The following is a 17,060-nucleotide window of genomic DNA, read 5'->3' as shown; positions in this document are numbered from 1 at the left end:
CTTCTCAGCCTCACAGCTGCTGGGGCTTCTTAGGGCCACCGATTTAGTGGATTCGACGCGGTGGAAACATTCTCAGATTCCTGTGAGAACCCTGCCTCACCAGCTCTGGGCTCTGCTCTTCATTTCACCAGTTTCAAACCAGGAAATGAGCAGGGGAAAAGAAAAAAAAAACAACAAACAAATTAAATACCACTGAGATGCCCAAGGAAATGTCATAAATGCCAGGTAATGAAGTTCACGGTCTCTACTCAAGGAGCGTGACCTTGGCTTCTCTCTTTCGTGCCATGACTCACGTGTCACCTGCTCAGAGAGGCCTTCCCAAGCCACCCAACCTGAGTGAGCAGCCCCTCACCCCACCACTTCCTTTTGGTTTAGCAAGAATCACCATCAGACTTATTTATCTTGTTTATAGTCTGTCTCTCCCCATTGGAATGCAAAATCCATAAGGACAAGAAAGGATTTTTGTCGGTCTTGTTCACTGCTGTATCCCCAGGTACTAGTACAGGGCTTGTCGTTAGTAGACACTCAATACATGCTGTAGAATTCATTCATTTGCTCATTCTGAAGATTATAGGGAGGACTTTCCTCTATCAGTGCACTGTGGGAGCAGAAAGGGTGTCCAAGGTACTGATGCAGCCCTCAGCAAGTTCATCTTCTAAGAGGACAATTACAAAACTCAGACAAAAATACCTAGACTGCAAGCCTGCTTGTAATCAGTATGGAGGAGGAAGCTACAGAGATTGGTGGAGGGAGGAGTGACAGTTGGGCAATCAGGGGACAATTTAAAGAGGAATGAAGATTTGAGTTGGGCTTTGACAAATAGGTACAGAATTCAGAAACGTGGAGACAGAGGCATTGGAGGTGGAGGGAGGAGCCTGGCCAAAGATAAGGAGGCAGGAAACCACTGGGTTTCTACAGGGAAAAAGCACAGTTGAATTTGATGGAAATCGGCATACGTACAGTATTTTCAGCAACTACAATGTAATTCTGACCCTAACTTTTTGGAGTCCAGTCCAACCCCACAGGTTAAGGCTCAGTCCTCTACAATACTGCCCCCACATCAGACACCAGCCACAGGTTCAGGGGTCCCTGGCTTCCCCTGCACTTCTAATTAGCTACAAATTCGGAGATCCCCACTACATCCTCTGGCTTGAAAATTCATTAGAGTGACTCACAGAATGAATCAAAGCATAACACTTATGTTCACAGTTTTATTATAGTAAAAAAGGTGATACAAATTCAAAACCAAAAGAAGAGGCACGTAGGGCAAAGTGCGGGAGGGTCTCAAACACAAAGCTTCCGCGTCCTCTCCACGTGGAGTCAGAAGGTATTCATTTCTGTGCATCACTGGTTATGGAGGCTCCCCTGAGCTTTGGTATCCATAGTTGTTACTGTTTTGGGAGACATGATTATGGCCCAAAGTGGGCATGATTGAATCAATGCCGCTGTGATTGAACTCAACCCCCAGCCCCTCCTCTCTCCAGAGCTCAGGCTGATATCACAGTGGCTCGAAGTCCCCATTCCCCGGGCACGTGGTTGACCCTAAGTCTACAGGTGTCCTCCCCCCACCCCAGCTTCTCCTTAGCATGAACCACCAGGTGTGGTCTGGGGTCCAACCTGAGTAACAAAAGACAACCTATCACAGGAAATTCCAAAGACATCGAGGTCCCCTCTCAGGGCACAGGGACAAAGACCACCCAAGTTCTTTCTTATACAACAGTGTCTCAGGGTGCCACATCCCCAGGACACTAAAAAAAATGCCCATTTCCTTCTTTTCAGTGCCAGATGCTTCTATGTGCTCTGGCCAGGAAAACAAAAAGCGCCCTAGGTCTTTCAACAGGAGGTAATTTAATATAGGGGATTGATGACATGGGGGATGGAAGAGCTGAAGAGCCAAGCTGTGAGCATTCTAGAGGAACCCCGGGGGCGGGCCACAGCACTCTCTATTTTCTCAAGTCCTCCGGGTGACCTCTCACCTGCCCAGGTATGAGAAGCACTGGCCTTGCTTCTCAAAATGGGGTCCATGGATGAGTAGCATCAGCGTCTCCAGGGAACTTGTTAGAAGTGCAGACCCTTGGCCCCAGCCCAGACCTGCCAAATCAGAATCTGCATCTGAACAAGACTCCTCCCCACACTGAACACTTTTATGACCCACGGAAGCCACTCTGCGCCCTTCTAGGTGTGTCACTTGGGGAGGCACAGTGTTGTGTCGTTACGTCCCATTACTGCTGTCATTAAATTTGATCACTCGCTTATGGCATTGTCTACCCAATTTCCCCTCTGTGAATTTGCTGTTTCCCACACAGGGCTCATTCAATGTTAACTATTCTTAACTAGGTTTTTTTTTTTTTCCCAAAGATATGTTTATGACACCAATATAAATGCCATACAACTTGCTATACCATGTCGTATTTTTAAGGGTGAACAACTCAAAAGCAGGGAGTAAACTGAGTATCAGAAGGGGGACAAACTAGAATTTTTAGTTATACATAGAATTTATTATAAAATTTGGAATTTTATGGATAAATATACAGGTAAAAATGAAAAACTAAAAAAGTGGAAATAGTAATGTCAATAGACTTTATTCTGTGACTGTACGATGTTACCATTATAATTTTCCTTGCAACTTTCTGTATGTTTTAAACGGGTGAAGGAAAAAATAAAATTGTACAAAAATGCATCATAAAGTGTTTACATCTTTCTCTTATAACTGGATACCGAGGCAGTTTCCAGTTCCCAATTCCAGCCCTCACACTAGGGGAAAATCTCATTTTATGAATGTGCATCATGAGGAAATAGAGGACACCCTCGTTTCCCACACGTCAACCCCATTTCAAGTTTGACTGTCCTGTGGGCCAGAAGGGGGATAAAATGCAGATAGAGCTTTTCTCCTACCGCGTGTCCATTCACCATCTGTGGATTGCCCAGCGCCCCGAGGAAATGATGATGGCAGGAAGGAGGTCGTATGTGCCAAGGAAATCCTTTTGTTTATCAAGCATTCAGCAAACCTGTCCACTGTCTGTCCGTGGTGCCTCCCGAGGTTGTGTTTCACTGAGTGAACATCTGCTCAGTGATGTGAGGAGAGACACCCCTTTATCATCATCGGCCAAGTAGCCTCAATCTCATACTTCTCAATCATCCTAATCCTAATACCATTAGCAGGCATCCTAGAAAACCTAATAAACAAAGCTCACCCAGCCAAGACCACCAACCACCAACCATGACTATATAAAGCAGCAACACCCACATAATCCCCACGAACATATCAATCACCCAAATAACTGAGCGCGGCCTAGGGGCAGGGTGAAGAGCTGCACTGGGGCTTCCCAGAGCAGGGGCCATGGGTGGCTCAGCGGAAGCGTGCTCCCTTCCCATGCGGGAGACCTGGGTTCGATTCCTGGATCATCCACTGCACCCACCACCACCCCCCAAAACAAACAAACAATAGAACCAAGTGCTTTATTTTTCTTTGCACGTTAGTCTTGCTTCAGAACATGGGGACTTCCTTGCTGACCATTCTTTAAAGTCCACTGATTCTGCCTCAAAGGAAAAGGGGCCTGGACTAGGGTATGTTGAGAATGACATCTGCTTTTCCTTCTCCTCCTCCTCCCCTCCCCCCCCTTCTTCTGTAAATATTTTTATTGTAAACCTTATCACACAAACATACAAACATTCTTGACATGGTTACAATCAGCGGCTCACCATGCCATCACATAGTTGTGTCTTCATCACCATAATCATTTTTTTGAACATTTGCCTCTCCCCAGCAAAAGAAATAAAAAAAGAAAAAAGGAAAAAACTCCTACATGCCACACCCCTTACCCCTCCCTCTCATTGACCACTAGCATTTCAATCTACTCAATTCATTTTTAACATTTGTTCCCCCTATTGTTTGTCTATTTCTTATGCATATTTTTCACTCATCCGTCCATACCATAGATAAAAGGGGCATCAGACACAAGGTTTTCACAATCACACAGTCACATTGCAAAAGCTAAATCATTATGCAATCATCATCAAGAAACATGGCTACTGGAACACAGCTCTACAGTTTCAGGCACTTCCCTCCAGCCTCTCCATTATACCTTAACTAAAAAGGTGATATCTATTTAATGCATAAGAATAACCTCCAGGATAACCTCTCGACTCTGTTTGGAATCTCTCAGCCCTTGACACTTTATTTTGTCTCATTTCTCTCTTCCCCCTTTTGGAGGAGAAAGTTTTCTCAGTCCCTTGATGCCGAGTCCCAGTTCCTCCTAGGATTGCTGTCTCACGCTGCCAGGGAGGTCCACACCCCCGGGAGTCATGTCCCACGTGGCTCCTTCTCTGCTTGCAGCTGAGGCTCTGGTGAGCTCCACAGCCTGAAAATCTTCCCCCTGAGGGGTGGTTGGGGTCCTAGAGAGCCCCGCTCCTGCGGGTCTGGATTCGGGAAAAGTTGTACTCTTACTTTCAGTCTGTGCTTGACAGACGTTGATGTAACGATCTGCTCTTCAGAGATATTGCGGGTGCAGTTGGTCAGATAGAAGAGAGGGTCCTCAGCGATCTGGCCCAGATGCCACTCCAGGGCTAGCTCAGTGGGTCCCGGGTGTCAGTGTCCTTTCAGGAGGGTCAACTTCTGCAGCCCGAGCCTGGCACCACTCATCCCACCACGGCATTAAGAAAGTTATTGCTTGTGGACCTAGATCCTTCCGTTGTTTATTTTTTTAATTTTTATTATTATCTTTTGTATGCTGTATGGCAGGGTCACATTTCATTATTTTTCCACGTGAGTATCCCGTTATTGCAGCACCATTTGTTGAAATTTTTGTTTGTTTTGGGGGAAGTGCACGGACCGGGACTCGAACCCAGGTCTCCTGCATGGCAGGCGAGAATTCTACCACTGAACTACCTTGCACCCCTGCCATTGTTTTTTATGATCGGGTTCATGCAGCAAATAGTTCTTTGACTGTAGAACTTCGAGGCCAGTGTTTTCATCGTGATCCTGGCATTTTCCTTGGACCTGGGGACAGAAAGGTGTCTGAGGCTCTCAGAACCCCTTCCTGGAGGCAGTGCAGCTGGCAGGAGACTCGCCAGTGTCGACGGTGGGTGACATTTCTCTCCCCACTGCAGTCTGGGTGGGCTGGACCCCCACTGCACTGGGGGCCTGGCTCACATAACCCCCAAGGAAATCCAAAGGAGCAAAGGATGTGTAAAATAGAAGACAAGACTTTTGACTGATGTTGAAAGAACTGGAAGGAGGAAAATTGTGAAACCTGCGTGGGACAGTCCAATGGATGTTTTGGAGCTGTGAGCAGCCAAGTCTTTCCTCAGATTTGGAGCGTCTGCCAAGGAATTCATGGGTTCCCCTCTGCTCCACTTCGGAGTGCCTTCCTCATCGGTTCTGAAACCCTAGCTGAACTCTTGATTCTGGAATGCTTATTTCTTTAGCCATTTATTCCTTAGTAGCAATTAAGGGAATTGACTCTTCTCAAAGGCTTGAACTGGGATTTGAGATCTTGCCATGTGAATCTGCTTTCTTCTTTGTCCTGCTGCTAAATAGTCTGCGTTTGATCTTCAGATTTCAGTCGCCGTGCCTTTAATTGTCCGGCTCTGTGGTTTTTGAAACAAAACCTGAATTCTAGACTCTGGGAATACCAATTTCTTTGGCTAGCTGTTTCCTGGTACCAGGGTAAGGGTTACACTGACAGCTTGCTTCAAGGATTTTTTTTGACTCTGGTTCAAAACAATTCTCCTTCACCGGGCTTCTTTCCGTAATGTATCCTTTGTGCTGGTCAAAATCCACATTCTGAAGAGTCACCTGGATTCCACAGAGCTTAGTAACTGACTCTTAACTAGATTTTTTATGGTTTGTTCCCAACACGCATTTACAGAGCATGTTAAATGGGGAGCAGTCCTGGACTACGGGACGTTGCCCAATGACTGCAGGTTCAGTGCCAGATATTTGTAATATCGCCCTGAGTCAAGGAAAGGGTCCTTGCTGGCACCTGTGCAAGGGATTAGACCCAAAAGAAAAGAGGACAGTTGGCCAAGGCTCAGGGAGGACAGCTCCTGCCTTCCCCGCACCTCCTGCTTTCTGCTTCTAAAGCTCACCCTGCCCTCTGTCCTCTCTGTTCCTTTACTGGGCATTAAAAAAAACCCACAAAAAACCAACTTATCATCACGTGACATTTATCCTCTATTTTATGGTTTGCTTGTTCGTTGTCTGTCTGCTGCACTAGAAAGTAAGATCCAGGAGGATAGGAACTTCACCTTGTCCTCGGTATTTAGAACTGTGGCTGGCACACAGTAGGTGCTCAATAAATCTGTGAGGTTTTTTTTTTTAGAATCCGAACAGGGGAGCCGACTGACACAGGTTCAAGCCCCAGCTCTGCCCCTTACCTGCTTCTCTCTCTGTGCCCATTTCTTTACTGGCTCAGTTGAGCTAATGATGCCAAGCGACGGCGCGAGTACAGCTTTTGCCACACGTGGCTCACTTTCTTTTGAACTTTTCATTCTAAAATAATTTCAGACTTCACAAAGAGGTGTCAGAAATAGTGCAAAGGACCCACGTACCCTCCATCCCAGCTCCTCCAAGAGCTACTGCCGTGCAGGCTGGGTCAGCTTTCTAGGGCTACCTTTACAGAGGAACACAAAGTGGGTGGCTAGAAATGAGAGATGGATTTGCACGTGGTTCTAGAAATCAAGGCGTTGGCAGGGCTGCGCTCCCTCCACCCCTGTAGGGAGAACGCGTCCTTGCCTCTTCCAGCTTCTGGAGTTTCTTGGCCATCCCTTGGCATGCCTTGTCTTGCAGCTGCAGCGTTTCAACCTCTGCCTTCATGGTCACGTGGCTTTCTCTCCATCTCTGAGTCTCTTCTCCTTATAAGGACACCGTCCTGTTGAATGAGGGACCCACCTAACCAGTATGACCTCATCTTTGTTTTTTTTCTATGACCTCATCTCAGCTAATCACACCCGCAACTATTTCCAAATAAGGTCCCACTCACCAATAAGGGGCTCAGGACTGCGACGTGTGTTTCTGGGGAGCCTTCAGCTCATAACCTACAACTGCAGTAAAATGATGAAAACCATGAAATTAACAGCGTGGCATTCCTATTTAACTCATCTACAGGCCTTATGCAAAGTTCTCCAGTTTCCCCACTCACATCCTTTTTCTGATCCATCTTGAGATCCCATATGGCATTTAGGTGTGCGTTGCTGAGTCTTCCCTGATCTGCGATGACGCCTCAGGGTTCTTGGCTTTTTGTGACCTTGGCTTCTTTGCAAAGCCCTGGTCAGTGGCGTTGTGGGCCGTCCTTCCCTTTGGGTCCGTCTGACCTCTTTCTTGTGGTTATATTCATGTCACACGCGTGGGCAGAGGCTGCCGTGTCCCTCTGGGGTGTCACATCAGCAGCGGCATCTTGTCATTGGTGATATAACGTTTGATCATTTGCTTCAGGTTTTGTCTACCCGGTTTACCCACTGTAAAGTGACTATTTCCCCTCTTTTGACTTTAACTATTATTAACTTTTTTTTTCCTTCCAGTACGCATTTACTGAGCACCACGTATGGGCCAGGTCCTGGCCAAGATGGCGTGGTGACCGGGATGGGTAAGTCGTTTTCTGTTCTGGAGGCTTTACTCTCACAGGGGAGACCAATAGGTCAGAAACACACAACATTGGGAAGAAGGGGTGGCCAAGGTCTCGTGAGGTACAGTGGGGGCTCAGAGGAGGGTGAACACAGGCCTGTAGGAGGTGGCGATGGAAGACTTCATGGAGGAGGGGATATCTGAATTGGGTCTTGAAGGATGAGTAAGAGTTCACCAAGGAGAGAAGAAGGGGAGAAGAGAATTCTGGGTAAAGGGAATCTTGCTTGTGCAGGGATGAAGGAGAGCACTTCCAGTGCCGTGCTGAGGGCTGGGACTTCATCCTGGAAGCACAGGAGAGCTGGGGGAGGGCTGGGAGCAGGGGCAGCTCTGGGTGTCAAAAGATCTCCTCTTGGGGACAGGCTGGAGGTCGGCAGGGAGGGCCCAGGTGGGAGAGGACAGGTCTGAAACGGAGCTGGAGAGGAGGGGATGAGGCAGAGACAGGGGTTGGAAGACCAGGGCAGGAGGGCAGGGAGTGAGGATGGAGGAGCCTTTCACCATGTTGGAAAATCGGGTATTAGAGCAGGTTTGGCAGGGAACGCAGTGAGTCCTGTCTTCGCATAACCGTGGGACACATTTCAGAGCGATTTTTTTCCCAAGATGCCTCGCCCCGAGAGGCGCGTGGTGCTGAAAGAGTCAATCTCTCTGCTATTAGGAAAAGAAGAGCTTGGCTTGAGTGTCCGCTCACTCTCACTCTGGCTCGCGCTGTCGCTCTGGGAAGAAACCAAATCAGATAATGTAGTCAAGAAAGTGCCCGTGACTCAGTGGGAGCTCATTAAATGGTAATTTGTGTGTGTTTCATCACTATAATGAGTACTTACAGAGTGCCAGACAATTATTTTCGCGGTGGATGGGTTTTCTCTCTCCTCTCCTTTATTTCTTCCTTCGCTCAGGCCCGGTGGGGAAAACAGAAGAAGACGTCTGTGTAATCTTTGGAAGGGCAGTCGCCACCGCAAGAGACGGGTTCTTTTCCCTGTGGATACTTCTGGAGCTCAGTGTCCAAAAGGCCTTTCTGAGATGACGGAAGTAGTTCTACATTGTAGCATCCTCATGGCGTGCGCCTGCCCCCCGGGGCCGCTCAGCGCTTGAAATGCAGCCAGTGCCGCGTAGGAACTGAATTTAAGGTTTTATTTAGCTTTACTAAAAGGAAATTTAAACTGCCCCATTTAATGTGGCACCAGGTCGGACAGTGAAGTTCTAGAGGAAAGCCTGCTCCCCGAGAAGTTCAGACTTGAGAACTTCTCCAAAAAGTCCAAAAGCCTCTGCTGGGGGTGGGGGGGGGGGGCAGGGGAGAATAGAGGGGAGAGGGGCAAATGGTGGGCCCAGTCTGCGTGGATGATGGGAGTGCAAATGGTAACAATTTGGTAGTAAACAGACAAATAAACAAAGACACATACAGAGGGAAGTACCTGAAACTGGGGAGCTGTGTTCCAGTAGCCTCGATTTTTGAAGACAATTGAATAACTGTATAGATTTTACAATGTGACTGTGTGATTGTGAAAACCTTGTGTCTGATGCTCCTTTTATCCAGGATATGGACAGATGAGTAAAAAAAAATTAAGGATAATAAATAATAGGGGGCGATGAAGAGTAAAAATTGGGTAGATTGAAATACTATGGGTCAATGAGAGGGAGCGGTAAAGGGCATGGGTTGTATGGGTTCTTTTCCTTTTTTCCTTTTTATTTCTTTTTCTGGAGCAATGCAAATGTTCCAAAAATGATCACAGCGATGAATAAACAACTGTGTGATGATATTGTGAGCCATTGATTGCATGATACGGTTGGACTCTACGTGTGGGGCTATTTCTCATTAAAAAATATCTAGGACTTCCTGGAAGATGGCGGCTTAGTAAGACGCGCGGATCTTAGTTTCTTCTCCAGGACACCTACTAGGGGAGTAGAAACGATACAGAAAGCGCCGAAAGCCACAACAGAGATAAAAAAGACAGCGTACCCCATCCTGGAACGGCTGGCTGGCTGAGAGAAGCAGCTCGGGTGAGATCGCAGAGGCGCGCGGGCCTTACCGGGCGGGGTGGCAAGCGGCCGGAGTTACTCCCTTCCCCCTTCCCGGGCCGGCTGGGAGAATTGGAGAGGCGGTCCCCTGAAACAAAGACGGCTGGCGCCCACACCACGCGCAGCCCCCGGACCAACTGAGAGAATTGGATCGGAAACCCCCAGGCCGCGGAGAACGGTGACCCCGTGACTCCCGGGGAACGTGCACTCTCTCGGGCGGGCCGCTGCCGCTGGCGCCCTCCCGCCACGCTTGTTGCCCAGGGCCGACTAGGAAATTCGGACAGGCTCTTTCCCTGGCTGCGGCGCGACCATCAACCCTCCCTGCGTTCGGACACCCTCCCTGCGTTCGGACCCCGGGCCGGCTCAAGCCGTTTCGGCTAGCGAACCCCCAGGACGGCGAGAGTTTTCCAAAGTTTAAGGTCCCACAGCACCTTTTACTGGTGGGACCCGCAGACAAACGTGTGCCACGAGCGCCACCTACTGGGCAGGATAAGAAAAACAGAACCCAGAGATTTCACAGAAAAATATTACAACCTTGCTGGGTCCAACACCAAGAGAAATCTGAATAAATGCCCAGATGCCAGCAGCAGAAGATAACTGTCCACGCTCAAAAGATTGAGAATATGGCTCAGTCAAAGGAACAAACCAATAGCTCAAATGAGACACAAGAGCTGAGACAACTAATGCTGAATATACGAACAGAAATGGAAAACCTCTTCAAAAATGAAATCGATAAATTGAGGGAGGACATGAAGAGGACATGGGCTGAACATAAAGAAGAAATAGAAAAACTGAAAAAACAAATCACAGAACTTATGGAAGTGAAGGATAAAGTAGCAAACATAGAAAAAATAATGGATAGCTACAATGATAGATTTAAAGAGACAGAAGATAGAATTAGTGATTTGGAGGATGGAACATCTGAATTCCAAAAAGAAACAGAAACTATCGGGAAAAGAATGGAAAAATTTGAACAGGGTATCAGGGAACTCAAGGACAATATGAACCGCACAAATATACGTGTTGTGGGTGTCCCAGAAGGAGAAGAGAAGGGAAAAGGAGGAGAAAAACTAATGGAAGAAATTATCACTGAAAATTTCCCAACTCTTATGAAAGACCTAAAATTACAGATCCAAGAAGTGCAGCGCACCCCAAAGAGATTAGACCCAAATAGGCGTTCTCCAAGACACTTACTAGTTAGAATGTCAGAGGTCAAAGAGAAAGAGAAGATCTTGAAAGCAGCAAGAGAAAAACAATCCATTACATACAAGGGACCCCAATAAGATTTTGTGTAGATTTCTCAGCAGAAACCATGGAAGCTAGAAGACAGTGGGATGATATATTTAAAATACTAAAAGAGAAAAACTGCCAACCAAGACTCCTATATCCAGCAAAATTATCCTTCAAAAGTGAGGGAGAAATTAAAACATTCTCAGACAAAAAGTCACTGAAAGAATTTGTGACCAAGAGACCAGCTCTGCAAGAAATACTAAAGGGAGCACTAGAGTCAGATACAAAAAGACAGAAGAGAGAGATATGGAAAAGAGTGTAGAAAGAAGGAAAATCAGATATGATATATATAATACAAAAGGCAAAATGTTAGAGGAAAATATTATCCAAACAGTAATAACACTAAATGTCAATGGACTGAATTCCCCAATCAAAAGACATAGATTGGCAGAATGGATTAAAAAACAGGATCCTTCTATATGCTGTCTACAGGAAACACATCTTAGACCCAAAGATAAACATAGGTTGAAAGTGAAAGGTTGGGAAAAGATATTTCATGCAAATAACAACCAGAAAAGAGCAGGAGTGGCTATACTAATATCCAACAAATTAGACTTCAAATGTAAAACAGTTAAAAGAGACAAAGAAGGACACTATATACTAATAAAAGGAACAATTAAACAAGAAGACATAACAATCATAAATATTTACGCACCGAATCAGAATGCCCCAAAATACGTGAGGAATATACTGCAAACATTGAAAAGGGAAATAGACTCATATACCATAATAGTTGGAGACTTCAACTCACCACTCTCATCAAGGGACAGAACATCTAGACAGAGGATCAACAAAGAAATAGAGAATCTGAATATTACTATAAATGAACTAGACTTAATAGACATTTATAGGACATTACATCCCACAACAGCAGGATACACCTTTTTCTCAAGTGCTCATGGATCATTCTCAAAGATAGACCATATGCTGGGTCACAAAGCAAGTCTTAACAAATTTAAAAAGATTGAAATCTTACACAACACTTTCTCGGACCATAAAGGAATGATGTTGGAAATCAATAATAGGCAGAGTGCCAGAAAATTCACAAATACGTGGAGGCTCAACAACACACTCCTAAACAACGACTGGGTCAAAGAAGAAATTGCAAGGGAAATTAGCAAATACCTCGAGGCGAATGAAAATGAAAACACAACATATCAAAACTTATGGGACGCAGCAAAGGCAGTGCTAAGAGGGAAATTTATTGCTCTAAATGCCTATATCAGAAAAGAAGAAAAGGCAAAAATTCAGGAATTAACTATCCATTTGGAAGAACTGGAGAAAGAACAGCAAGCTAACCCCAAAGCAAGCAAAAGGAAAGAAATAACAAAGATTAGAGCACAAATAAATGAAATTGAAAACATGAAAACAATAGAGAAAATCAATAAGGCCAGAAGTTGGTTCTATGAGAAAATCAATAAGATTGATGGGCCCTTAGCAAGATTGACAAAAAGAAGAAGAGAGAGGATGCAAATAAATAAGATCAGAAATGGAAGAGGAGACATAACCACTGACCTCACAGAAATAAAGGAGGTAATAACAGGATACTATGAACAACTTTACGCTAATAAATACAACAATTTAGAGGAAATGGACGGGTTCCTGGAAAGACATGAACAACCAACTTTGACTCAAGAAGACATAGATGACCTCAACAAACCAATCACAAGTAAAGAAATTGAATTAGTCATTCAAAAGCTTCCTAAAAAGAAAAGTCCAGGACCAGATGGCTTCACATGTGAATTCTACCAAACGTTCCAGAAAGAATTAGTACCAATTCTCTTCAAACTCTTCAAAAAAATCGAAGTGGAGGGAAAACTACCTAATTCATTCTATGAAGCCAACATCACCCTCATACCAAAACCAGGCAAAGATATTACAAAAAAAGAAAACTACAGACCAATCTCTCTAATGAATACAGATGCAAAAATCCTCAATAAAATTCTAGCAAATCGTATCCAACAGCACATTAAAAGAATTATACATCATGACCAAGTAGGATTCATCCCAGGTATGCAAGGATGGTTCAACATAAGAAAATCAATTAATGTAATACACCATATCAACAAATCAAAGCAGAAAAATCACATGATCATCTCAATTGATGCAGAGAAGGCATTCGACAAGATCCAACATCCTTTCCTGTTGAAAACACTTCAAAAGATAGGAATACAAGGGAACTTCCTTAAAATGATAGAGGGAATATATGAAAAACCCACAGCTAATATCATCCTCAATGGGGAAAAATTGAAAACTTTCCCCCTAAGATCAGGAACAAGACAAGGATGTCCACTATCACCACTATTATTCAACATTGTGTTGGAGGTTCTAGCCAGAGCAATTAGACAAGAAAAAGAAATACAAGGCATCAAAATTGGAAAGGAAGAAGTAAAACTATCACTGTTTGCAGACGATATGATACTATACGTCGAAAACCCAGAAAAATCCACAACAAAACTACTAGAGCTAATAAATGAGTACAGCAAAGTAGCAGGTTACAAGATCAACATTCAAAAATCTGTAGCATTTCTATACACTAGTAATGAACAAGCTGAGGGGGAAATCAAGAAACGAATCCCATTTACAATTGCAACTAAAAGAATAAAATACCTAGGAATAAATTTAACTAAAGAGACAAAAAACCTATATAAAGAAAACTACAAAAAACTGCTAAAAGAAATCACAGAAGACCTAAATAGATGGAAGGGCATACCGTGTTCATGGATTGGAAGACTAAATATAGTTAAGATGTCAATCCTACCTAAATTGATTTACAGATTCAATGCAATACCAATCAAAATCCCAACAACTTATTTTTCAGAAATAGAAAAACCAATAAGCAAATTTATCTGGAAGGGCAGGGTGCCCCGAATTGCTAAAAACATCTTGAGGAAAAAAAACGAAGCTGGAGGTCTCGCGCTGCCTGACTTTAAGGCATATTATGAAGCCACAGTGGTCAAAACAGCATGGTATTGGCATAAAGATAGATATATCGACCAATGGAATCGAATAGAGTGCTCAGATATAGACCCTCTCATCTATGGACATTTGATCTTTGATAAGGCAGTCAAGCCAACTCACCTGGGACAGAGCAGTCTCTTCAATAAATGGTGCCTAGAGAACTGGATATCCATATGCAAAAGAATGAAAGAAGACCCATCTCTCACACCCTATACAAAAGTTAACTCAAAATGGATCAAAGATCTAAACATTAGGTCTAAGACCATAAAACAGTTAGAGGAAAATGTTGGGAGATATCTTATGGATCTTACAACTGGAGGCGGTTTTATGGACCTTAAACCTAAAGCAAGAGCACTGAAGAAGGAAATAAATAAATGGGAACTCCTCAAAATTAAACACTTTTGTGCATCAAAGAACTTCATCAAGAAAGTAGAAAGACAGCCTTCACAATGGGAGACAATATTTGGAAATGATATATCAGATAAAGGTCTAGTATCCAGAATTTATAAAGAGATTGTTCATCTCAACAACAAAAAGACAGCCAACCCAATTACAAAATGGGAAAAAGACTTGAACAGACACCTATCAGAAGAGGAAATACGGATGGCCAAGAGGCACATGAAGAGATGCTCAATGTCCCTGGCCATTAGAGAAATGCAAATCAAAACCACAATGAGATATCATCTCACACCCACCAGAATGCCCATTATCAACAAAACAGAAAATGACAAGTGCTGGAGAGGATGCGGAGAAAGAGGCACACTTATCCACTGTTGGTGGGAATGTCAAAGGGTGCAACCACTGTGGAAGGCAGTTTGGCGGTTCCTCAAAAAGCTGAATATAGAACTGCCATACGACCCAGCAATACCATTGCTAGGTATCTACTCAAAGGACTTAAGGGCAAAGACACAAACGGACATTTGCACACCAATGTTTATAGCAGCATTATTTACAATTGCAAAGAGATGGAAACAGCCAAAATCTCCATCAACAGAAGAGTGGCTAAACAAACTGTGGTATATACATACGATGGAATATTATGCAGCTTTAAGACAAGATAAACTTATGAACCATGTAATAACATGGATGGACCTAGAGAATATTATGCTGAGTGAATCCAGCCAAAAACTAAAGGACAAATACTGTATGGTCCCACTGATGTGAACGGACATTCGAGAATAAACTTGAAATATGTCATTGGTAACAGAGTTCAGCAGGAGTTAGAAACAGGGTAAGACAATGGGTAATTGAAGCTGAAGGGATACAGACTGTGCAACAGGACTAGATACAAAAACTCAAAAATGGACAGCACAATAATACCTAATTGTAAAGTAATCATGTTAAAACACTGAATGAAGCTGCATCTGAGCTATAGGTTTTTGTTTTGTTTTGTGTTGTTTTGTTTTGATTTTACTATTATTACTTTTATTTTTTTCTCTATATTAACATTCTATATCTTTTTCGGTTATGTTGCTAGTTCTTCTAAACCAATGCAAATGTACTAAGAAATGATGATCATGCATCTATGTGATGATGTTAAGAATTAATGATTGCATGTGTAGAATGGTATGATCTCTAAATGTTGGGTTAATTTCTTTTTTTCCGTTAATTAAAAAAAAAAAAAAAAGAGAAGGGATAATTGGAGATGAAGGGATACAGACTGTACAACGGGACTGGATATAAAAACTCAGAAATGGACAGCACAATACTACCCAATTGTAATGCAATTATGTTAAAACACTGAATGAAGCTGCATGTGAGGTATAGGTTTTTTGTTTTTGTTTTTTTTGTTTTTTTTCTTTCTATTATTGTTTTAATTCTTATTCTGTTGTCTTTTTATTTCTTTTTCTAAATCGATGCAAATGTACTAAGAAATGATGAATATGCAACTATGTGATGTTATTAAGAATTACTGATTGTACATGTAGATTGGAATGATTTCTAATTGTTTTGTTAATTCTTTTTTTAATTAATAAAAAAAAAAAATATCTAAAAAAAAGACACACGTCCTTTCTAGAACCAGATAGTAAAAAAGGACAGGCCAATTAAAATGTGAGTGTCCTAGTTTTTCAGGTCTGCTGAGACAAAGAACCACAGACAAGTGGACTTAGAAAAAAAAACGCATGGAATTATTGTCTCACCGTTTTGGAGGCTGGATGTGTCGGCAGGGCCGGCTGTCTCTGAAGCCGATGGCAGCTGGCGACATCCCGACACCCCTGTAAGCCACATCCCGCCTCCGCCCCACAGCGGCTTAAAGGCCCTCCTGCCTCAGTCCCGCCTCCCCTTACCTAATGGCGTCTTCTGTCTTTCCCTCTGCAAAACGAGCAATGCTTTGAGCAGACACTTGAGAAAGAGGAAAGACAAGAGGCCCAGGGGTGCAGGGCACGGTCCCCAGCGTCCTGGGGAAATGCAGCTCACACACGCACCGAAAGGACGGTTGTGGGAAATGGGGGGTGTTCTCGTGTGCTAGCTGCCGGAATGATACCAGAAACGGAATGGCTTTTGAAAAGGGGAATTTAATAAGTGGCTAGTTTACAGTTCTGAGGCTGAGAAAATGTCCCAGTTAAAGCAAGTCTATAGAAATGCCCAATCTAAGGCATCCAGGGAAAGATACCTTGGTTCAAAAAGGGCCGATGACATTCAGGGTTCCTCTCTCATCTGGAAAGGCACATGGCGAACGTGGTGTCATCTGCTAGCTTCCTCTCCAGGCCTCTTTTTTCATGAAGCTCCCCAGGGGTGTTCTCCTTCTCCAGAGGTCTCTGGTTGGTGGGTTCTGTGGTTCTCTCAGCCTCGTGGCTCTGTTGGGCTCTGCTGTGACTTTCTTGTCCTTCTCAAAAGGCATCCCCTCCAGAAAATGTCTCCTCTTGTATAGGATCCCAGTAAACTAATCAAGAATCCATGCAATCAAGTTTAATCCCCACAACTGATTGAGTTGCATCTCCATGGAGATAACCTAATCTCGTCTCCAACTGATAGTACTGAATAGGGATTAGGAGAAACCGTTGCTCCCACAAGATTGATTAGGATTAAAACGTGGCTTTTCTAGGGTACAAACATCCTTTCAAACTGGCACAGTGGGGAAGGCGTAAAGTGACTGGGACCCCTCCCCCACCCCCCACCCCCAGTGGCCCGTGGGGCTGGGAGATGGCACGGCCCGTAGGAGAGGCAGAGTAAC

General features: G+C 44.0%; 1 long non-coding RNA gene across 1 annotated transcript; it reads right to left on the bottom strand.

Annotated features, from left to right (window-relative positions):
* Window positions 1-1,210: 1,210 nt before the first annotated feature.
* On the bottom strand, window positions 1,211-6,883 carry LOC143658798 (uncharacterized). The gene is made up of 4 exons (XR_013163325.1): window positions 6,737-6,883; window positions 2,896-3,063; window positions 1,977-2,091; window positions 1,211-1,391 (listed from the first exon to the last, which is right to left on the bottom strand). It is a non-coding gene; the product is annotated as an uncharacterized LOC143658798 (long non-coding RNA).
* Between the last annotated feature and the right edge of the window lie 10,177 nt (window positions 6,884-17,060).

Source organism: Tamandua tetradactyla, chromosome 16 (assembly GCF_023851605.1).
Source record: "Tamandua tetradactyla isolate mTamTet1 chromosome 16, mTamTet1.pri, whole genome shotgun sequence".
Taxonomy (NCBI): Eukaryota; Metazoa; Chordata; class Mammalia; order Pilosa; family Myrmecophagidae; genus Tamandua; species Tamandua tetradactyla.
The sequence above is the reverse complement of the archived record's forward strand: the minus strand, read 5'-3'. Positions and strand labels throughout refer to the sequence as shown.